Here is a 26,465-nt window from a genome sequence, read left to right on the forward strand (position 1 = left end):
CCATGTGAAAAATGTCGTTTAAGGGAGAATTAAAGAAACATTCGATTGCTAAATCCCATAATATATACAGTATTAGATACCAATGCTAATTTTCTTCTTAACTCTCTATTCTAAAATAGAATGTCATTATGTAAACTGCCAAAACTACACATGCGTTGGATAATGGACATTTACGTCATGTGATCCTTCAAATGCTTTTCCTAGTCTTCCTTCAGGTTGTTTTTTTATTAATTAACTGTAATGCTTTCATATATGTTTTGCAGTATTCGCTACGTAAATTTCGAACAAATAGATTATGAAATATATATTAAAGACTAAAAAGCAGAAAATAAAAAAAATACATGAATTTAGAAACGAGTTTTCATGAATGTCAAAAAATGGAAAGAAATATTTTATCCAAACTCTGTGGGTAAAATATGAAAATAATATTATAAAGAAATTATACTTATAGGAAAATTATTCTTAAAAATTTAATAAAAATCAAACATATAATATGATAGTGATCAAAATATTTGGAACAATTTATCACATTTTTGTTTTTCCATTTTAACATTGATCAAACAATTGCTTTCTACATCTCAAAAAATAAAAAAAACTCAATCAAAAATGTTTTTAAAATATTTACTTCGTATACTTCTACAGGAAATAATTAAACTTTATTAAAACAAAAAAGTATTAATTGAAAAGTGCTTTAATTTAAGTTTTTGTTTTAAATAATATATAAGTTTATTCGTATTATATATATATATATTCGGTATAACTATTATAAATGATCAATTTGAAACAAACAAAACGAAACGACTAAATGCTTTCTTGTTTTTAAAATGCCATTCGTAAAACAAAAAAAATCACATACAGCAAATCATTCTTAGTATATATTGAATATATATTGATATTTTCTGTTGGTATATTATAGTAATAGAAATATATTAACTCAATTATACTTTTTTGACGTGATTTTTTTAAAATTACAAAGGCAATTTATTAAAATTAGAGCTGAAAATGTTACGAAAAATACTGTATATTTGATTTATTAAGCTTAGTTTTCCAGAGGAAGTAAAACTAAGTTTAATTTTAATTTTAAAAGTTCAAAACGCGCCCACGAAAGAGACGAGTATAATGAGTTTTCAGAAAGTTTGTCGGTTAATAACCACATCTCTCCGTTTCCTCACATGAGAATTTGCTATAAATAAGCCTTCAAAAAAAAGTAAACACTGCCGAAGGTGCGCTAATACCATAAATTCAATAAAGTTTTGGAAATTACTTCAAGATAAAATTTAATATGTATGCTTTAAAAGTCTCCACAGGAAGTTTTGGAAATCAATACAAAACAAACTTCGCTCTAAACTCTTATCTTGTATCGTCGTTACCATGGAAAATAATCTTTGAGTTGAGTTGTGGTGATCGTTGTTTGAGTAGGTGAGAAACCAATTAGCCTTGTATTCAAACCTCAATCAATGGTTCGAATTTCCATTGGTATTAGAAAAGGCCAGCCTAACCCGGATGGAAATAATGATGTTTTTGGTGAAACTCTCGATCTAATTCTTTTATTTTTTAGAAGGAAATAAAGAAAATAATTTGGTCACTTTTGTGTTTATCTAAATAAATTCTCAAAAATAAATGGATAAACAAGACTGTTAAATAAGATTTTTGTTTAGAATAATCGCTCTGTGGTTTTCTATTTTCCAACTCTCACATACGTTTTATATTTTTCTGAATATAATACCAAAACTTCTAATAATATAATTTTTATTTTAGAACAATCCCTTAATAAATTTGAATTCATTGAAATAACCAAAAAGCTTGTTTTATTTTAGAATAAAATATTGAAATAAAAAATTTTTAAAAATCCAGAACGTTTACACTTTGTATCATTTTATGAGATTTAATTTATTTATTCTGCAAGAAATGCAAAGATCAACTATTATTTTCAGTCTATTCAAAAACATTTCTTAGATCTTAGATCTTTCTGTTTTTATCTAATATTTAATTACTTTATTTACCATTTCAAACTACAACTGATGTGAAAGGTAGATATACTGTATTTAAAAAAATTCATAAAACGTTGATTGTAACAACTGAATGTATTTCAAAGTAAATCTTACTTTTATATATGAATAGAACAAGAAAATCAATTAAAAACTGTGTATACTAAGCAGTTATTTTATTTAATTGAAAAACATTTATCAGACTGATTTCTGCTGGTTCAGAACGACTGAACCCTTTTTCTTCTAACTAATAGATTGTAAATAACGGCAGTATCCATTCTTTAGCCGTATATATATATATATATATATATATAATATTTACTGGATAATGATCCAGGTATGTAAATTATATTGAATTTTAAAGACTTTTCCACAAAATCAGACTATCTGTATGCATATTGCTAATATATGAAATATTTTCTTTGTGAAAATGTTAAAATGTTTGATGGATTGAAATAACGGTTTTATCCTATCTGTTGCAATAGTCATGTATTACTATCACTTTTTCTTTCTGAATTATAAAGAGTTTATGCACAGAAAAATATTCTATTTCAAAGTTTCATCATGATTAAAGAAATGTGCCATTTTTTTCATTCAGTTAATATCCGTCCAAATACTAACTTTTCTTTCATGCTGTTAACAGAATTTTCACCACCGGGTTTGCTTTGATAGTGTAGTGTATGGTGTGAGAATACAATCAGCAGGCTTCAGTAGAAAATAAGTAGACACGAAGACACTAATCCAAAGACAACGAGTACACGGACGACAAATATTTGCAGCCGAGACGAACACAGAACAGCACGCAGCAGCACACTACAGCAGACAGTAGCCCACAAGTAGTAGTAGTCCACAGCACACGAAACGGTCAGACAGAATCCAGCAGGAGAGGGGATCCTTGGAACTTCGCTCTACGGTCTCTCCAACGGCTAAACTTCTCACTGTCTCCTCGCTTTAGCTGCTGACTCGCTACTTCTCACAGCTGGATACTACGCAAAAGATACGACGCTGCTTACACAGTAGACAACAGGACTCGATGCTCACAGCTCAGCTCAGCACTAGCTCCACACAACGCTGGCATTCCACTGTTTCTGCGCTATCCTCTCGAAGACGCGTTACTCGTCGGCGACTCCGACTACAATTCACGACGACGACTCTTGATAACACCACAGCTTGAGAGTGCCGCCCTTTTATAGTTCCCAGGAGGCGGACCTAGAATCTTTTAGACCAAGCAGGCTGTCGCGGTTCCTAATGGACGGATCGACAAAATTCTCGAAGTTTCGGGCATTATCCATTTTATCTCCAAATGGTCGCCAATTTTGCGCAAATCTCTGGGAGCACTGCCTCGGCATCCGACAGCATCCAATACAGATTAATGTAAAACGATCTTTCTTATAATGGCACTATTCTTGATGGGAAGCAAAATTACAGGTTTGTTACAATACTTTCTGCATATTTGGAGTACTTTATTTGTAGTCTGAAAATTTTATTTTTCAGTTTTTTATGTATTAATCTTGTTGCACTTTAATATCATAAAAAAATATTGAATGATTTGCAATTCATGACAAATATATTTATTCATCTATCATGATAAGGACTTTCGAAAGTCCACGATGCGTTTAATTTTTAAGAATTGGGCAATATAATGAGATAGAAATTTTCGTTGCCACGAAAAATTAAATCATTTTAAAACTTTAAGCAGTTAATTTTTAATTTTCTAAATTTTAAAATGGTAGAAAATTTATTTTTAAGCAATAATGTTTTTGAAAGTAATCGTGGAAAGACTTTAAAATTCCATTTAATTTTTTAATTAATCAAAATTCCAATTCCAAAATATCGCTCAGTTATATTTTCTTATCGTCTAGGATTATATTTACCAAATATTTTATTATAATATTTATGCATATATTTACCAAATTTGGTAGCTGTATGTGAAACCGCCTTCCTAGACAGCACCAAGACACATGCACACACATTCATCTTAGTTATTAGTGGAGATATATTTCCTGCAGTTAATTATTGTCTTGATTACCTTTATGCTTCATCATTAGTAGCTCTAGTTCATCACATCATTATTTCAGAAAGGTTTAGCGTAGGATATTTCATAATAACATTTCCATCAATTTATTTGATTATCAAATAAAAAATATCGTTGAGCTAACAAGAAACGAAATATCTTTGCAATTTTTTTGCAGAAACCTTTTTAGGTGAAGGGTATTGAGATTATTTGCTACTGTAATAAAAACCTAATGATTGAAAAAATAATCAAAATGTAAAATTGTATTATTTTTCCCTTAAATCATAACTATACTTTCTAAAGTTTGTAAAATTTATTAAAAGTGTATTGATTGTATACTTTTTATTAGATAGGTATAAACTAGTATAGGCGGTTGGTTAACTAGTTAGGCAGGTTAGAAGATATGAATTATTAATATTATTAAATGCTAATTTTATCTTATTAATAGATTAATATAAAAACTGATTAACTAATTCTACTTCTAATTGGATTATTAGTCGTGAATAAGTATAGAATAAATCTTTAATGATATAAAAAATTTATTTGTTCGAATTTTTTAAAAATATAATCAGAAAAAAAACTAATAATAATGGAGTTTTAACTATCATGATTATCAGAACTTGGTAAGGAAGCAATTTATTGATGCTTTTTGTCAATATAATTAGTGTGTTTTAATAAAAAAATCATTCAATCATATTAAATTTTTGTCTTTAAATTTTCTCTTAATTCATGGACAATTCATCCATGATATTATTATTATTAAAAATATGTTATGATCAAAGAATTAAAAATAATATTTTAACACTAAAGTATTTCCCTAAGTATATCTTAAGATGCATCTGTGTATTCATTACATAAAAAAAACCTATAAATTAATAACAACCTATAATTATATCCAGCTACTGATTACATTATTCATTTATTTATTTCAAAAAAAAACCCTGAAACAAAAAAGGAAAAAATGCACCTGAATATATTTTCTTTTTATAACAGCATAGATCCCTAATATTTTAACTAAATACGAGGGTGACAAAAAAATGACTAAAACGATTTAATTATGAAGTCTAATTTGATAGAATTTTTTAAACAGAACTGCTTGAGTCAGCTTATTTAGAGAATGAATTAAGGATACATAGGGTTATCAGATTGTCCCTTTGATTCATACAAATACATAACTAGGAAAATCATAGATTTGTTACCTTTTGAAATTTAATAATTTTATTCCTTTTTAAATGAGATGTTCTATATCAAACATTTAAAAAAAATATTGGAAATTAAAAAAAAATATTCATTTTTTAAAAATGAAACAAACTTGTTTGTTCTGAACGTTAAAGATACATTTATTCAAAATATTTCTGTACAGAAATTACATTTTACTCTCTGTCGGGCAGTAAATTAATTCCGCAAAGTAAAAGTCCCAATTTATTTAGATGCGATCTACTAGTTGAACTAACTTTTGATATATACTTTGGTTATTGAACCTCCTTACAAAAAGACACTTTTCATGGAAAGAAACATAGGAGAAGAAAACAAAAGAAAAAAGTACTCTGAAGGAGCAACATCTGGTGAATATGGCGGGTTAGAAAACACTTTCAGAGAAGTGAGTCGAAAGTTTCTTTAATTAATCTGAGAATATGTAAACAGGCATTGCCGAGTTACAAATTACCCTACCTGGTTTCGCCAGATACGCTGAATAACTGTAATGCTAAGAATCCTCATTTTTAAATCGCTAAAACAACCCTTTGTGAATTATAATCAATATGTTCGCCTTAAATATTTTTCAACGAAATAGTGTAGCATAATATCCAACAAATGCTCTTTGTTTTATCAGAAAATTTGAAATTTTTTAATATTACCTGGAGACGCATATTAATTTTTAAATATCATTTTCAAACTATTAAAATATAACTTTTCCGAGTCAATTTCAGCAAGTAATATTATTAACGCCATATATTAAAAATAGTCGAAGTTATATTTATTCACTAAAAATCTAAATATATATGCAAACTGCATTTCACCACCGCTATTCAATTGCAAATTTACTAACAAAATCATTACCATGAAGTTAATCTCCTATTCAACATCACAAAATTATCAGAAGGCAAGAATACAATTTAGTCCAGAAGCAGGCATACATCCATATTTGTTTCCTTATATTGTTTGCCAACGAATTCTAAAACGGCTTTTGAATACGCTTTAGGATGGGTTTAATTCGACAAAATAGGGGTGCGAGGAACGATGAAAGAAGGTGTTCACATTTAACAATAAAGTTAATTCAGGAGATGTGCACATCACTGCGCGTATCACTCCTTAGTGAGATAGAAGCGTCGAAAAGGGGTCGTCTTAGAATATTGAAACGAATAGTAGAGAAGTTCACTCTTGATCCGTTTATGCACTGACGATTTGCTCTAAATTTTCCCTCCAAATTGAACTAATTTTCTATTTTTTCTAAAAACATGTAATAATTTATTACATGGCTCGTTAGCAAATCCATTAGCAAGCATTTTTATTTTTCAACCAAGAATTTGCATAAAATAGTTTTATAAGAAAAGCAACTTAAGTTTATAGGCATTAATCATTATAAGTAGATAATAATTAATATAATAGTAAAACCCTAGTAAGTAAACGGTATTTCTTAAATTATATGAAGAAGCCATGATTAGCAGTTCGTATAAAGGGTATACATTTTTGGGATGTCAATTTACAAATATCATTCTTTTGCATGAATTTAGTAAATTTGATGCTTCAAAATTCATTTTAATTGATATATATATATATACATACAAAATAAATTTGTTAATATGTTTATTATAAAATAAAATTTTTATTATTGAATAATTTTGAACTTAAATTTTTCTTCAGATACGAATGATATAAATTCTTGAGATATAAATTTTTCTTTCAATAATAACTTAAATAACTCATGAAGTTTACATTTAAACAGCTGACTGACTCTAAAAAAAATTTCAATTAAATAAAAGTAATATAATTATTTGGAACTATTAAGTAGATTGGAAATGTAAATGTATCCCTTTTTTTTACCTTATAAAAATAGGGGCGTATTAAGGCAATTAAAAATATATCAAAAAAATCGTCAGGTTTCAGAGATATGGCTTTATATCTCTGAAACAAAGGAAGAAACGAATTTCAAAAACAATCTAGAAAAATTAAAAGTACGAATGAAAGCTTGATATATAGATAAATAAATTCTTAGAGATAACTGTCAAAATTTAAAAAAATATTTATGTATATTATACATTATTGATACTGAAATTATGCACATTCTTTGCTATAAAATCAAAGGAATCAACTTGATTAAAAGGAATAAATGTGAAAATGGTTGTAAATTTCCTGAGAATTGGAATAATTATCTGCAAGTAAAAATAAATAGAGTAATCTAAGTATATATCTTAAAATTCTATTTAATGTCAATAAAAATTCAATAGAAAAATTTCTGACAATTCATATAATAATTAGGATTTTTCTAACAATTTAGTTAAAAAGAAAGAAAACTTCTTCTTATGAGTATATATTCGTGACACTATCAATTTATTTTCCAACCAAAAATTATGTATTGTTTCTACTAAATGATTATATGGAAAACCATTAGCAATATGTAACATTTTTTCGAATAAAAAAGAAATTTGTAAATGTAAAAAGTATTCAAATTCATATATTGTAATTTTTAATAATTACTTTTTGAATTCATTAGTTGCTAATTATTTAAAAGACAAAATATATTTATTAAAAAATAGATAACTTCTATTAAGGAAATATTCTTTTCACAAATACCTAATGATCATTTTGTCTAGAATCTTTTTCTATACATAGTTAAAAAAAAAAATTATGATTTTATGTTTAACTATGAACATAACTATGAACATTGAATAACTTTAAAAAATGAACTTGAAACAAAAAAAAAGTGTTATCTGATCATGCATTTGATTTTCACAACATAAATTAATACTTTTGGAATGTTTTTCATATATACATATAGAATCAATGGAATTTCCTATTTTATTGGTCATTGATAAATTTATAAATTTATTTTAAATGTAATCTGTGTTTTTCAGAAAAAATTAAAACATTCATATTTTTTCCTCACCAATTATAAGTGAGACTAAAATATCATTTCAGAAAAAAAGAATAAAATTAACGAGACATTTCTATATTTTTTGTACATCGATTGCTTTATGTATATTAAAAATGGTATGAAATAAATGTATTAAATATATTATATTTAGCAAATATATTAAAAATGGTATGAACAAATGTATTTCATATTATTGTTTCTTAACGTATTTCAAAATGTCGTAGGAACATAAATATAATAAAAAATGCTAAGTTTAACTAAAGTAAATATGTGTTTTCATTTGCTATACATTTTTTAAAAAACGGAAAAGAAAAGCATGTCAGAAAAAAACAGAAAATTGAGTTATTAAGATTGTTGGTTAAATCCAAGCAAAAAGAACACATATTTTTTCAGGATTAAATGGCACGGTAAATTGGCAAAATCAATTTAGTTTTTGAGGGTGGGAAATCTAAGTTTATTTTGCAATATCCCGACAATATTTCTTAACGTAACTGAGAATCGTGAGCTTCATGTGAAATAAGAATAATTAGAATTATTTGATTTATTAAATACTGACAAAATAATTAATTTAATTCGATATTTTATTTAGTGGTTATGATTGTATAACTCGAGAAATATTTCCGATAGCGACTAGTAGTAATTGTTGTTTAAGAATGACATACTCTTTACAGCTACCGTTTCCATAGTTTTTTTTTTAATTTAAATTCAGGGTTTTTTTTATTTAAGTTTAGGAAGCCATTTCTTGATTTCAGATTTTGTATATTGCCATTCAATTTTAAAATACTTGCAATTGTTCTTTCAAGCATTTTATGCTTTGAGCATCGAAGCGGTATAATAAATTGGGGAGTTGAGAGGAAACGAGAAATCCAACAAATTAGAGTATTTAAGTACTGGATCATATTAATATTTTAAATCTTCATTATACCCTTAAATTAGTTTTTGTGCCATTAAACATAAAATTTATTTGAAAAAATGTTTTATTTGAAAAGCAAAAACAGGAATTGTGATTCTTTAGCATGTAATTAGAATTTGAAGTTAAATAAGCATAATCGATTGGGAAAAATTTCATTACTTGGTCAGATGTTTTCACCTCAGTAATCATTGATCTCTGTATGCAGTCATGAACACAATAATTACAATTCATGAAGTGTTTCAATCGAATTGTTTCAAATATGAAAAAAAAAATTGCAATTCAGTTTTTGCTTATTTCTTAAAAATCTTTTCCATATAAACATTTCTTATAAATCTTTTTTCCACTCTGTATTTTTTCTGTAAAATTTGTGTGGTTTTGAAGAATCACTCCATTTTTTTTAATATTTCTCAAGTAATAACAAAAGGGAAAAATTAAAGTATTTGATTTAATGCTTAAATGAATCGATATATTTGAAAAAATATCTAGATTAATGGGGCAACATCTGCATGATGTCCGTAATTGTAATTCATTCTTTGTTTTTTTATACACATTGGTTTATTTCTTCATTTTTCTATTTATTCTTATAAACACGATTTACAGATGGGTAGTTGAAGATTTTTGGCGCAGAAGCGAATCGTGACATGTTTTGCCGAGCTTATTCTATTTATTTTATATAGGGTAAGCGTGACCCAGCCTCCAATTTCCAAGCATTTAGAGGTCGGAATACTAATTGAGAAAATGGTACAAGTGACGTAAACAATTATATATTATGGTGATTAATTCAATAAATTGATTACAAAAAATGACGGAAGTAAACCATTTTACTCTTTAGATTGTTGTGGAGCTATAAAACTGATCAAGATATCATGATGCCTTAAGTATAAATCTATATGTTTGAGAAAATTATCAAATCGAATAATAAAGTTAGACGGCTTTTTTGTAAAATCTTGAGGCATTGGATTTCTTAATTCGACAAATGTAAGTATTGATATTCACATTTAGATGAAAAGGTTCCTCCTGTTTATGCCGGCAAGCATTTGGTCCAATTTGAATTGATAGTAAGAATCAATTTAGTGTAGCTGTAATGGGTGTTTCATTTTGTCTAAAAGTGTTGCAGAATTCTGGAAATATTTTCTCTTTTCCAACATAACATTTAAATCAAAGTTTTACTCATCGAGCATCCTGCTACTAATAGTGACGATCTATTGTATGTTTTTGGCAATGTCTGATGCCAAATCGTTACACATCAAATATCTTTCGGGGCACTTAATAAATTTGTACCTTCGTACCTCAAAATATTGCTTGTTAAAGCTTAAATCATAGACGGTGCTTGAATAAATAATAATTCACTGAGAGAGGACGTTGCGTTAGATTGGTGTAATATAAATACCAAGTAACATGAACCTGTTATGAGGTTCAATACATATTAAAAATACCAATATTTAAATGTCCCAAACCTCCGTTCAACGAAACTATCTGGAGCGCTTCAGACGTCTGGATATTAATGTGAAATCACCTCCCCCTTCCCTTCAGTTGTTTGAATAACTGGGGTGCATGCTTTATTCATTAGAGACGTTTACCCAAAAAGGTTTGAAGGACATAAGGGTTTCTGAGAACTTTTACAAGATGTTCGAGCATGCATTGCTTAATACCCATATATTAAATTGGGTCATCTTTTGTTTATAAATTCCTTAAAACCATGAACTATCATTGCAATTTACTAAGAGGCTGTAAATTTGTTTTATCTTTGAAAGCAAAACTTTGTCATTTCAGCATTCCCAGATTCCTGCATTCGAATGATTTTAGAATGACTGTGTTAAATTAATTTAATCACTCTCCTCTGTTTAACTTATAAGAAGTTAAAGTAACTTCATAGCTAATGAGGACTTTGCTTGTAAAATCGAGTTGATCATGTTTTTGAATATTTATCACGCAGCAGCGTCACATGATTTGTATTAGTGATCATTGGAAATACATTATTTTTAGTATATTAATTTATTTTTAGAAATACATTACGCGCATTTCCAGTTAGTAACCTTGTCACGTTTGATGCTATTTTAAATGAATTATTTTCTTAGAAATGACTCAGATTAATATCATTTTAAATACAAACACTCTATGCTTATAAAACAACATTGCATTTTTACCCTATAAAGGGCCATTTTTTTCCCAGTCATATTATGTTAAAATATTTTTAGGCAAGAAATTAGAATAAGAAAAGGGATTCATTTAACTTATTAGATAAATTTAATTTGATTAATTAATTAATTTGGTTAATTAATAATTAAGTAACACATCAAGACGCATCATTTTGTGTGAGATAAAGAACTGAAGCATCTAAGTTTCTGTCTTTCTAAATAAAATTGCCAGAACTGATGCCAACCTGCATAATTTCATGCAAAGATTGATAAATTTGGTGAGAAGCATACCTTCTACGGCCCTAGAAAGGGTTAACATACAATATAGCACAGATTCTATTTGGCATAATAAGGCAATAAATGTTGTGTTAAGACATATTTCTACCCTAAAAATAGTTCTAAAAAAGTTATTTTCTCCATATATCTTCATACTGCTAATATTTATAAATCTATTTGTGTATTGAATCCGATATTAAAGATTATTTAAAAGATATTGCAAATTGGTCTCATATGAATTAGGTTCCTTAGTTAAAATGACATAATCCTAAAAATTCTTTAAAAGTTTAGAATTTTGCAGTAATTGTTTATGTTATTTATTATATAATTATGTAATGTGTTCTAAATAATAATTTGCAGAATGATATACCAATAAAAACATCCGTAGACGCCATTTATTAAAAGGAAAAAAAACTACCATTCTTTCACCATTCGCATGCCCCCTGGATATTTTTTCGAACTATTCCCATCATAAATAATTAGATAAGTCCCAATCCAACCTTTGCGTCAAATCTATTTCAAAGATCACGTATGGATCCATATTAAACAGGGATATATTCGAAGGCATGCATGCAATCGGATTTTAAATAATTTCATATTCAGTTGAGGCCCAGACGGTGTAATCTACGTCTCGTGGATTGCATAATCATGAGACTCGGACCAGGATTGTCTAGAACTGAATGTGCGCTAAATGCCGAGCTGTTCTCTCTCCCGCATCCATAATGGCCCATATTTATGCAAAAGGGATTCAGGGCAACGTAGTTGGGAAGTCTAACGATTCACATTTATTTTACGCTACCACGTGATGCCATTGATTCTAATGTATGAATACTACAGGTACATTAATTACTTTAAAATTTTGAAAATACGTACTTTTTAACCCATAGTTTGATTTACAGGCCAAATCAAAATTTAATAGAAACAGCGGCTGTTCTTAATCTGTTTTTTGTTTCCTTTGCTATAAATTTACTACTTTACTATCATCAGTTTGATTAGCTGTTGACCTAGTGGTTAGTTAGTCTTGGTTTCCAAACCGATGGACTCCAAGATTAAAGCCCTTTTCTACCAAACGCCTGTCGTGTGTATGAGCTTGATCCATGTTAAATCTGATGCGAATAGTCAGAGTTCCATCTACTGGTGTGGATTGGAAATTTGAAGAATGGCATTACCTCAAATATCTAATCTTTTTAGTTGATGTCAGTTCTGTGTATATTATTGTAATTAAACAAACATTAATTATTGAATCATTTTATGGTGAGTCAGTAAACTGTTATGGTTTTAGAAGTATCATCCAAGAACATGCATCCAAAAACACTCATCATTTACAATTTCAATTCTGTAATTCTTCAGTAACAAACATTTATTATCGAATCATTTTATATTGACTTAATAAACTGTTATGATTTAAGAAATATCATCCAAGAAACGTGCATCAAAAAACACTCATCATTTACAATTTCAATTCTGTAATTCTTCAGTAACAAACATTAATTATCGAATCATTTTATGTTGAGTCAGTAAACTGTTATGGTTTCAGAAGTATCATCCAAGAAACATGCATCCAAAAAAACTCATCATTTACAATTTTCGATTCTGTAACTCTTGTTTTTTATACCTTAGTCTTATTCTGTATGTCATTATATAAAGAATGAAACTATTTAGTACTTCTAAATATTTGATTGTATAATCACATCTTATCTTTTAGTCCAGCATTTATTTATTTATATCTTCCTACAGTGATACTGTTCATGCAGTAATATTAAACTACTAAATATTTCAATATAAAAGGCATTTTAATTTGTATTACTGTGGAGATGGTATCCGATTGCAAAGTTAAACTTGCTTATCTTAAGTTTTTCCTTGGACTCGTAAGTTATACTTTAATCTTTACCAATACATATTTAATACAATTTAAAACCAAGCTTAATCTGAAAAAAAGAAATATAAAGCACTAGTAATATATATTTTAAGGATAATATTAATAATTTATTATTGTATTGTCTCCTTTAACTTGAATAAAGATATTTTTAAAATACAGATAAACAAGTGTAGTTAAATTGGCCAATATTGCTTAATTTTTTCTAAAGTTTTACACTAACTGAAATGATATGATTCTATTTAATATTAAATGCAATTTTAAACAAAGAAATAACACAATTTCATTCTAAGCGTTCACGAATAAAGACGCTTCTTATGACATATAAAGTTATTTCTTAGAAAAATTGCATTTCTTACATTCGCAGAGCCCATATTTAATATCTAAAATAAAAAATTGATCTTATCATTAACGATACGCTAATATGGATTTTTTTTAATGTTTTTTGAATCTGATATATAATTTTTCTAATTAAAATAAAAATATTTTTACATGTTTCAAATAAATTTAGCCAAGAAAATTGAGTTTGTTATGAAGAAAAGAGATTTTTCTATTGAAACCTTTATCACACACACACACACACACACACACACACACACACATATATATATATATATATATATATATATATATATATATATATATATATATATATATGATATTTTAATTCTAATTTCAATTTAATTTCCAAGATTTTATCTTAATTTAGCCCATAGTAATTTCATTCTAAAAATATTCTCTTATTTCGTGATCCAATTCCACTCTCGGTTTAATTAATACCTTTGTAAAAATAATGCGCCATTAATACTACGTATCAAATGAAAGTGATACTTTCATTGCCCTTCTCAAGGTCAACATATGTATTCCATCGGCTCGTGGCCGAAAATCCTATGTTATATAAGACTAGTGATCATTTTTCGGCCCTTTTTGCCTTCTTTCTTACTTCTGCTTTTGTGTCACGCTGCGCCTGCTTGTAAATAAATTGCTTTCCCAAGATGGATATTAAAGAGAGAATAAAACGAAATTAAAAATACAACGTCTCGTCTGTTTTCAAACCTGCACTCTGCTTCAAGCAAAATAATGTTACATATTATTTAGCCGACATGATTCGAAATCTGTCACATATTATATATAATGTCTTAAGAAATACAACAATATGCAACCAAATAATTTTTTCCTAATAAATCATCTTCATTCATTCAGATTCATTATTTTAATATATTAAAAATATTATATTTTTAGACAGCTTTATATAGACAATGGAAAATAAACAAAACAAAATGCTATTTTATACTACTAATATTCAATGAAGATATAAAACTTTACATCTGGCAACCGCATTTATTATATGTAGTCTGGAAATTTTCCCTACGTGTTGAGAAAAGGGTAAATATTTCAAGAAATGGCAAAAAAGTTCCTTTATAAATAAAAGGCAAAAAGAAGCGTCACTTGAAGCTAGAGTGCCCCAGTTGAATTTTATTTTTCCGAAGAATTCGAGGATAAAATGTTAGTATTTTTTAAAGGTTCATCCGCATAACCTGTCCTTAAAAGTAAGGGCCCTCGAGTTAGAGCTTCCGGAAGTATAAAATTCTATGCGGAAGATTTTCATGATCCTTCCTTGAAATTTTTTTCTAAGGCACGACAAGTAAACGTAAATTTCTGTTTCTGTAAGCAAGTTTTTCAAACAATTTTGGAGTCATGTTCGTTTTGTATGGAGAGAAATTTCGTATATTTCGGGATTATGGAATGTATATTTTGGTTCTTAATAGCTGTAATATTTAAAGCTTTTTTTAACGGATGAATGTTTTTTTCTTTCTACTCTACGAAGAGAAAGAGAAAGTATCATAATCGTCAAGAAATTCAATCTCAATATTTTAATGAAATCATACAGACCTCTCTGGGTAAAAGAAAAAGAAAAAAATCATATTTTTGGAATTGTGTCTATCTGTAAACTTGATAACTGAAAATACTTCAGCTAGAGAGATTAAATTTGGTATGTTGTCCTGACATCCAGTTTTTAGATTTCTATCGTGCTTCGAAGGAAATTCATTTACAGGAACAGGATACATAATGTTACTATGTATCCTGCTAGCCTTTTACAAGTGAAAATGTTAAATGTGAAGTATAAATAAATAAAATTTGATTCACGGAATTATTACTTAAACTGTAAATCCTTATCAAATTCTAAACCAATCCCAGGTAGCACAGAATGTTGCACAATATGTATATATATAGAATATTGTCTATTATTTTACTAAGTATATGCGTTGCTGGAGAAATGCTGGGGAAGTTTATCAGCCTGTACTTTCGTATGATTGCCTGCGCACGCAATAGCTCAATGGCGGAATGATTTTAGTAATAGGAACTTGATATGTAATCTTTTACTAAAATTATTCTATTAAAGTTTTACTAAAATAAAGTGCATAGGGGTAGCGCATCTTCCCCGTGATCTGGGCGTCCCGGGTTCGAATCGCGGTTCGGGCATGGTTTTTCTTCATCTGTGTTCTATCTGTGAGGTGTGTGAATGTGCCCCCCTGTAAAAAGGGGTTGTGCAAGCGAATGTGTGAGTTTCATCTTCATATGAGCTAGAAGTCAGACTTCTGCCCTCGGGTGCTTGGAGTCTTTACCCTCAGAAGCTACTGCACCCCCTTTCCGTGGTAACGCGGACACGACATCATCATCACCATCATAAAAGTTCTTTAACAGATTCCGGTTTCAATCAGTCAGGAACAAAACCTTCCGAAATGATTGTTTGTTTTTTTGTTTTTCATTATTCTAAGAAGCATAAAACTCTCATAAGCGGTAATCTGAATATAAAAATTTGTGCATTCGTGGCATTTGCAGCTTTAGCCATTACCCGCAATGTTATGCAGCTGGAATGTGGGCTATTTATCAGGGAGAATCAGCGGAAGTGGTCTCCTCTAAACTTTCTCACATACTCTCTTATAAACTAATTACGTCAGAAAACGTCTTACATGGCGCTGGCGTACTACAGATACGAAATATTAATTTTTTGAATTAATTTAGCCTTTTTACTCAATCTATCGGGTCATCCTTCACGAGTTATTAAGCAATGAATCCCTGACATGCGTTAAGTATATAAAAATTGAATTTGTGTTTTAGACACAGTTTTCTCAATCTTTTGAAACAAAATTCGATACAAAATTTCACTTAAATACAGTTCCAAAATTAATATATTGAAGTCATTGCGTTTTTGAGTTATCTCGTTTTCATATTTCTGAAGGCACAGACCGATAGATAATAAACCCGTAGTTGGATTTGACTCAAAATTTGACTGTTGTCTACACTATAGATGTTAAATCTGTGTGCCGAATTCTATCTAACGCTTTCCGTTTTGTAGTTGTCGTATCAACTTATATTCGGACAGTCCAACAGATAACTTCCTCTGAATACATTTTGCCATAATATGATAGAAACCTGCAAATTTGATGTAAAGACCATATACCAAATTTCAATCGTCTAGGTCAAAGCGTTTTTGAATTATTTTTGTCACAGACAGAGGGACGGACATTTTCCAAAAATATGTTTTTCGAACTCGGAGATCTAAAAACCTTGAGGTTCGTCAAAATCTCGCATTTTGTTGGATTTTTTTTACGATTATTATATTTTTCTCAACACTATGTATACACGATAGCAAAAAGCATTTAATATTGGCATTTCAGTCTGTTCAAATGACAATGCGTGAGAAAATTTTCAGTGCAAAATAAACTGATAAAATCCTTAATTCGGAAATATCGGAGCCTCTAACCTTTTGATTACTATCAAAATTCTTCATTCGTTATAAAAATTAAAAAAACAAACATTGCCACTGAATTCGCATTTGCTTTTATTACCGTTAAAAACTAACAACATTAATTTTATTCTTTTAATGCTAATTCCATATTTCACATTTGGAGGCTATAGCATATTTATAAAGCAACCGTATTGTTGATGATTTCGGAAATACGTTCCTAAGTAATTCTTGAAAATTCCCATTTCCTTTAATTACCTCACAGCTGCATCATTTAATCATTAAATAATAGCTTGAAGAGAGGCTGTACAATAGAGAAAATCATTGCTAAGAGGATTTCAAAAGCGTACAATCCGAATGCTCTGAAGAACGAAACGGAATTACTTCCGTAATCCTCTTGTACGTTTTTGAATTTCATTTCAAGGAGGAAGAACTTTGGAAACTCTAATGGATTATTTGCTGCAACTTGTTTGAAGTTTTTTTAAAAATAAAACCAAAGGGGTGTTCTCATCGGAATTTTCAGATATATTCCCTAATAAGGTGTTAACCGGCGTATAAAATTGTGGACGGTGGACACGGCTGTTCAGAACACCACTAGTGTTCTGATTTTTTTTCACATTTCCATACAAGTTATGTATTTCATATTCAAACAAAAAATACCGGTACACGTGTATTAACAGCGTGTAATTGATGAGAAATGTTTAACAAAAGATCAATCTTTGGCGCGAATCCTAGCATGTTTTCTGAATCTAGCTTACAATATTTGACATAAAAAACGAAAACGAGAATTTGACATAAAACTACAATTTTAATTAAATGATCACATTCTAAATTTTATTTATTTAAATTCTTATTTTTTGAGTCATTGCATAAATGCATAAGAAAGAGCAGAATGGCAGACAGCCAACCTCTCGACAGAATGGAATTCTAATTTAAGAATATTACTTTAGATTCAAAATTAAGAACCAAATTTCATTAACAAAATTGCTGTTTTTGTATTAGCGCCTTTACGTGCATGCAAAAATACAGACCAATAGAATGAAAACAGCTTGACGGATTTGGTTCCAAATTTGATAGCAACCGTCTAAATAATTGGTAATCTGCCAAATTTTATCTATCTAGCTACTTATATTTATCTAAGTTACAGATAAATTATCAATTTTATCTATCCTCTCTTTATTGTGTTCATTTGTGATTAAGCAGCCTGACAGAGTTAGTTTCTCCGAATGGTTTTCGTTCAAAATTTGACAGAAATCTGCAAATTTGGTGTAAAAAAAGCTTATACCAAATTTCATCTTTCCATCTTAAAGCGTTTTTGTGTTCACAGGCAGATGGGGTGATGGGCAGATGAACATAATTCTAAAAATGTGTTTTTCGGTATTGGGAAGGTGTGAAACGTGAAGATTCCTCAAAATCTCGAATTAGATTTTTTTTACGATATCATATATAATATACTTCTTATATAAGACGTTAAAAATTTTTAACTTCTGCTTTAATAATAGTCTTAATTTGGACACATGAATTCTTAATGCTTACCGGACATATGAATTTCTTATTCGTTAGATGATTACAATACTTCCTCTTTGTAACCTTCAAATGGAAGAAATCTTAAACCGGTTACTCCGACCCGCCCTGAGGTACATGGAAAAATCTAAATGATCGGACTGCCACAACAGCAACATTGGAGAGGATTGTGGTCGTGTCTTAAAGGCAGTCACCTGCCACGGTACAACTATTCCCTTGAGAAGTACGTCCCATCATTGATGGGAGGAGCCGACCCCCCCTCTTTCTCTGCTCCACTCACTGCAAGTGGCGAGAACGAACCACAATACCGGAAACTTCTCATCCTCAATTATGAGGTGCACCCCCCCCCCCAGCAAGAGTCGAATGGAAGAAAGTAAAAAAAGCAATTTTTCTCTTTATTCAAATATATATATATATATATATATATATATATATATATATATATATATATATATAATATAATATAATATAACCTTTTTAATATTTCTGTTTAAAAAAATAAGGTCATTGGAGAGGTTCGATAATGATGACGGACCTTTTTTGTATTTTAAAGATTTTATTGTTTCTCCGCTTTCGGGAGTTGGATTGAGCCTTGCCTTTCGGCGTTGCTGCTACGTCGATGATGTTACAAAGACTGATGGTTTTTTACATATACCGCTAGAGGGCGTTACAAGTGAGAGGCGGGGCAACATGCTTACGTAACAGTCATCAACGTTTCAATTTTGAATAATTAAGAATATATTGCTTATAATTGATTTTTAATAATTAAAAATACATGCTTGTCATGAGGATTTATTTTTCATGCCGTATAAAACTGTTTGAAATAATAATAATAAAATTAAAAAAAAAGATTGTTTCATATGAATAGTCATTTCTGCATTACAGATGCTCTTAGTTCACATATGTTTTACACTATTTTTAAGAAGTAAAATATTACTATTTTTTTTATTTAATTAAATAATTCACTTCAATAAATTGTTTGTTTATATTAAGTATAAAATGAAAGTAATTTCAGTAATGGAAGAACCTGTAGTCAATTTATAATAATCAAAGTTTTGAAATAAAACAGAATTATGACAAATTTTGGTATGAGTTATGGCAAAATTTAGAATGATAAATGAGGCATGAGTATATGCAATTGTACAGTTAATTATTTTATGTTGATATTTTTTTCTAATTAATTTACGTTTATTATATTCTGTATGATGAAAATAATTAAATACTTTCCGTCTGATCGTTTGTTTATCAAAGTAAGCGACCCTGGCACAAATTGAGGTGATTTTAGTACTCGATATAAAAATGTGTTCAGTTATAATTCCTATAGATAGCTCAATAATTACTTTATCTTGAGGTACCTTAAGGATAATTGATATTTTGTCTTTTTATGTGTATTTTTTTATCTTAATAAATACTCCCACGTATATCCTTTCAACCGACAGGAAATCCTAGAGATTCCAAGTTCGGGGATATTCTGTGGCAAAAGAAAGAAAGGTACCTTAATGACAAAGATATCTAAACGTGATGAGCATCATATACATCAACGAAATCTTCTATATTGTGGACACTGAATTTTCTTTTCGGAAATGACATTCAACTTTCCACTTAGGCTGTGTCAATTACAGATGACCGACTTTGTACTTCTCGTTCAGGCTCCATAGGTTATATTGATTGAAAATATAACTTCCATTCAGCTTGCATTATTATAATGGACTGACAATATATAATTTGAAAGCTTACATTCTCTTAGTAAATTCTGATTGGACGATCACATAATAATGTAACTAATGAAACCTTATAGTATTGAATATCATTGGCTAGAATGAAAGCACTCTAAAATAGCCTTGATATTTAGCAAGTTAAATATTGCAGTATGTAATCCTAGAATTTTTAAGTTCTGAAACTTACACCTTCCTGTATTTACTTCCACGGTTAAAATGATTTCTTAATATTATTCTGAATATTAATATAAATAATAAAAAAGCGAGATTTCGATATTAATATTTTTGCAGCAATTAAGTTTCATCAATTCTGAATTAAAACTAAATATATTTAGCTAAATTATTTTACAGCCTATATTCAATAATTATTACGTGAATGGATTCATTCAACTTTTATTTAAAATTTTCAAAAATTTTACAGGAATTGTTAAGTATAATTACAATTAGTACGATTTCTTAAAAGGGATAAGAGATTAGTTTTTGCATTAAATGCTATTGCATAAATTTACTTTTTATAATAAAAAATAATTTTTTTGTCTTTTTAAAATTTATTAAATATTTTTTAATTTTTGTGGCGTTATTAAGTAATAATAAAAATTATAATGCACTGTTTCACACCCCAAATATCTATAAAAAATAGTATTTCAAAGTATTGGACATCTCCAATTAAAAGTAAGAAAATATATACTATTCCCGGATTTTTTTTCTTATTATTATGCAGAATACTTACAAATATAAACTGATGTTATGGAAGAATCATTTTAGACCTTGAATGGCTTCTCAAATCAACATTGACTTCAGAAAAATTGCTATCACATAAGACTTTTCCTATCCAAAACTTTTAACTCCATCCTGTTTCACTATGTTCTTTTTATTCCCGATCGAAATCAAATATCTCTTGGGCCACCAATTGCCTTTGGCTGTCCGGAAAAAGAACATTCATCAGATCTTCTCGCCTCGTTCCCGGAAATAGGGAGCGGAAATGAAAAACCGGACATTATTAGCCTGACGTATTTTTTTTTTCTCTACAATAAAATCTTATCTTCTTATTTTCTAGAGCATTTAGGATTCTGAAAACGTTTCTAAGCAATAACAATTGTTTGCTTATGCAATTAGATGAAAAATTTTTTAACTATCTGTTGAGTTAGTAAAAACATAAATATCTGTATGAATTTATAAAAATATCCATCTTAAATATATATGAAAATAATGCATATTCAGATCTGACATGTTAATTGAAGTAATTCACTTCAGATAATGGGATACCTTTAACTAAACTGAATTTTTGGAAATGATTTTCTGATTTTAAAGGCATATCTTTCATTATTTTGCAAATATGAAGTTTAAGACTTGCTCAATTTTAAGTTTAATCTCAGCTTAAAAGCGAAAGGACCTACAATCTTATCCCACTACATGCCAAATTTTATTCTCCTAGCTCAAACTGATTTTGAATTTTCTTGCACTTAGAGAAATAATTCCAAAAATATGTTTTGTTTTTAACTCGGAGAAGTACAAAAGAAAAAACAGAGAGAGAGATTAGAGGATTTTCCAGCTGATAATATTTTCTATGAGGTAATAATTTTTATTTAAAGATGGTTACATAATTCATTACAAAAAAGAACCAGAAATAATTTAAAGGATGGCATAACATAATGAAAATATGAAGTGCATAAAAAATATATAAGGAGAATTTAGACATGTAATATTAAATCTTAAACACAACAATTTTCAATTTATAAAAAAAATCTGGTGTATTTATAAATATATCTAAAACTATTCTCAAAAGTATTAGCATTCTTATTTAGAATTGTTCTTGGCAGATAAAGAACCTTATTATGAATTTTAAGACTAATCGATTCGAACGCCATTTTTAAATGTATTCTTATAGTAGATCAGCTGACTGTAATACTAAAAATAAAAAAAGCAATGTTTTTACAAGAGTTTCGATATTATTTAAACATTTCATTTAAACACTACCTTAAACACTGTATTTAGTATATTTTTTTTAGAAATTATGAAAGTTTATAGTTAATAATTATTGTCATTATCTTCATTTCCTCTCCTAAAGCAATTTACACATTTTTCATTAAGGTTTTGTATTCTTATTTTTATATAATGAATATTTTCAACGGATTCGAATCCATATCTTTTGATTGATACATATGAATTCACTTTTTATTTTCAAAAGCATATCTATAATGAAATTATCAGCTATGAATGCAAACTAGTGTTCGTTAAATTCGTCTGGATTTCCTGCTGGTGAAAGATAGGATTAATTTTGATACGACGTCAAGAGCACGCAACAATCGTTTAAAATTACAGAAGCTGTTTACAAATATCTTAATGTAGTTTCAAATTTCGAGGCTCTTTTCTTTCGGAGCTCTAATCAACCTTTTAGACTTACTTCTAGAAATTTAAATAATTTTCTATAATAGAAAGATTTCATAAAATATCAATTATTTCATAATTACTTTTAAAATATATGAATTCGTAAAGAATTTTTTTTAATAATGAAATTTTATTATGGTGTAAAACTGAAGAAAACTTCTTTTAAAATATTGTAAAATCTTTAGACGTTGATATAAAAACTTGAACAAATTGGAATTTTAATTTCATTTATAACACATTCAATTCAAACACACATTCAAAATTATCATATAAATATGATAATTTTGAATGTGTTAGCCTATTCTTTTTATTATCACATTCTTTTCGTTTCAATTTTCATCTTATATTTTTTTAATGTTTATACAAATTTTTCTTTTAAAAAATTATTTTAATAAATATTTTCTGCTTTTAAATTTCATTAGCAAAAGTGGATTTTTTAAAAATAAATTATATTTTCTATGATTTCTTTTTAATTATTAGTATTTTTCAGATTTCCTTCTGTAAAATGAGCACAGAATGAGGAAATTATTTAGGAAAATATTTCCAAAAAACAATTTCGTAATAAAATTTGTTTCTTTTTAAATTCTCTGCTTAGAAACAACTAGTTTCCAAACATGAAAGAATTCAGTTAAAAAAATTAATAAACACTTTTTTTCAAAACGTTGAATGAAATAAGTTTGCTTGCAGTCATTACTAAAACTGTTATTGATTATGAATTTAAAAAATAAATCTCCACAAAAATTGCAAATTCTGGTTTTCATAATAACAAATGTTTTGAAGCAATTTTCTTTCCAATTATATTTTCTAATTTTGAATTCTGAAGTAAATAGAAAAATACACATAAAAGCCTGCAAAGTAATTTTCTGTTTCGAGTTTATTGAAAATAGTAGAAAATTAAATTCAAATAGCTTTTGAAAGATTCATCTTTAAAGATGCAAAAGTTAATAGTCTAATATATATTTCGATGAAAGATAAATAAAAGTTTTAAATGGAAAATATATTCACGTTTTGTTATTTCTTATGCACTTAATGAAAAACAAAACATGAATTCTTCTATCCAGAAAAATTATTTCAAAAAACATTTTACTGATTTTATATGCACAACTTTAAGTATAGAGTGTAATATTTTTCCTTAGATTTTACGATGAAAATAATTAAAATGCTCATTTTTATTTGAAATTTAATTTTAAGGAAGGAATAAAAATTATTTTCTAAATCAATGGCTTGCTTTTTTGCATATTTGTCAAGAAATCATTGATTGATTTCCGAATGTTATAATAATAATAATATAGAAAAATAACCAGAAGCTTGGAAAATATTGTTTCTCTTGCAGGAGTAAGAATTTTGGAATCCTATTTTCCTAATATCCAACCTAGAAGATTAAAGATATCTAATTAGTTATGATTACTTTTGTTATTTAATTTAAAAAATTACTTTTATTCTAGATATACTTTTTAAACCTTACTGTTTAATTTATAATTTATAAAGAATAATTAGAATTTCTGTGATAGCTTTGAATACAAAACAGGGATTTTTACACAAATGATTTTTCCCTAGCTAAAATTGAAATATAGTCAATTCCAAGATACCATAATAGTGAAGGGAAAAAAAGATACTGACAGTGTCATTCAAAATCAAACTACCTGTTGTCTTAATGTTGTTCTCTGTAATAACGCCCTTTGTTCTGAATTCATAAGAGATTCCAGCATTAAATTGGAACAGGTAGGTATGATACTTTTATTCTGTCGCCATTGGCGACCAGTTGGTTCACTATAAATACTGTTACTACTTAACTTCGATTAAATTACTTATGCATAATTTGGTGTTCATGAAATAGACAAAGTATTTTTTAAACAGATAGTTTCTTTATGACAAGAAATTTTGGGGCAATATATGGTTCGGCAATTGTAACAGTCTTATTTTCATAACTTTACACGTGTTTTATTTAACCCTTTCTAGGGCCGTGGGAAGTATGCTTCCCACCAAATTTATCAATCTTTGTATGAATTTATGTATGTTGGCATCAGTTCTGACAAATTTTTTTAGAAAGACAGAAACTTAGAGGCTCCAGTTCTTTATCTTACACAAAATGATGCGTCTTGATTTGTTACTTAATTATTAATTAACCTAAATTAATTAATCAAATTAAATTTATCTAATAAACTTAATGAATCCCTTTTCTTATTCTAATTTCAAGCCTAAAAATATTTTAACATAATATGACTAGAAAAAAATAGTCCTTTAAAGGGTTAGTTAATACATGATACTTTTTAATGCATTGAATGCAATAACATTATACGATGATTAAATAATTAAATAAATAGTAAGTTTACTTAAAATTGTACGTTGTTATTTGCAGTAACACAATTTACTTTTCTGATCCATCATGTAAACTGTTCGCATATTAATCAGAGCCTTATTTAACTTTAAATAAGGAAGCAAATTCAGGCGGTGAAATACATCATGAGACAGCGAAAAGTCGCTGAATTTCAAATCAGCAATGTAATATATCTTTCGAAATTATGCATTATATTATTTTTTAAAAATAGTCAAAAATTCTCCAGTTATATTTGTGTAAGCTACATTTGGCGACCGATCACCAGAAATGTTGATTATATTTAATTTCATTTAATAATTTATATATATATATATATAATATATATATATATATAACTTAATGTTCCTCATCCCATCTAATTTCTTTTATCTAATAATAAAGTCTTGTTATTATCTGGAACTTTTTAACCCGTGTTAACTTAAACTGAAAATTTCTCATTCGTATTTCTTATTCATTGGATTTATTCGCTTGTATGATGCTTCGTTTGAATGAAAGAAGAAAAATATAGCTAGAAAAAAAAGCAACCAGACTTAAAACTTGGAATAAATTTTTGATGTAAAATCGGTAATCCCGAACTACACATTAATTTAACTAAAATAGTATCAAAATTGTATCGGTTGTTTTGGCACTCGAATGTTGTATTACCAAATCTAATAAGCAGAACTGATTCATTTCTTTTTGCTGTGACTAAGAAAATAACAAAAACCAGATTAATTTTCAAAGAATTCTTGTTTTTCTCTGATTGAGTTTAAAAACTAGAAAAAAAAACTTCAAGTTCTCAAATAAATTTTTACGTTTTATTTTATTTTCTAAAATTTTGATTCGGTGGAATTCTTTTATTTCGGAACACAAGAAATAATTTCTTTTCAGATTCGAATTCGTTTCCCCTACCACATAAAAAAAAACCTAATTATCTTTTTCATCAGTACAGAGAAATATAACAAATCTTTCTTGATGTTATCGAAACAATTCAAGATCATTTTGAATCGTAAAACAATTGCTGAAATTTGATACTATTGGGGTCCATTCCCACCTTTTCAAATTAATAAAAAAAAAACTCTCAGGAAATAAAAATATAAAAAAATTCCAGTATCATTAATCGAAGGCGACGCAAAAAAGCACACAGAGTGGCATCAACAATTCGAGTCACTCGCAATCTTTAATGAATAGAAGGGGTACGTTGGTGGAATAGCTGATTCTTGGTGTGGGCAGTCGTTAAACTGTGAGAAGAGATGAAAGACGAGCCAACCCATGGGTACAGAATACTAAGGGAATACAGCTTATAACAGCTCAAAGTTTATCTTAATTATTAAAAAATTGTTTTATTCTGTTGTTGATAGTTTATAAAACCTACTCAGCTTGTAAACATCTTGATTCAGAATACTCTAGAAATATGATTTCAACATTTAAGTTTCTCTTCAGATATGTTTTATTAATTCAGAGAAATA

The sequence above is a fragment of the Argiope bruennichi genome, chromosome 1, assembly GCF_947563725.1.
Source record: "Argiope bruennichi chromosome 1, qqArgBrue1.1, whole genome shotgun sequence".
Taxonomy (NCBI): domain Eukaryota; kingdom Metazoa; phylum Arthropoda; class Arachnida; order Araneae; family Araneidae; genus Argiope; species Argiope bruennichi.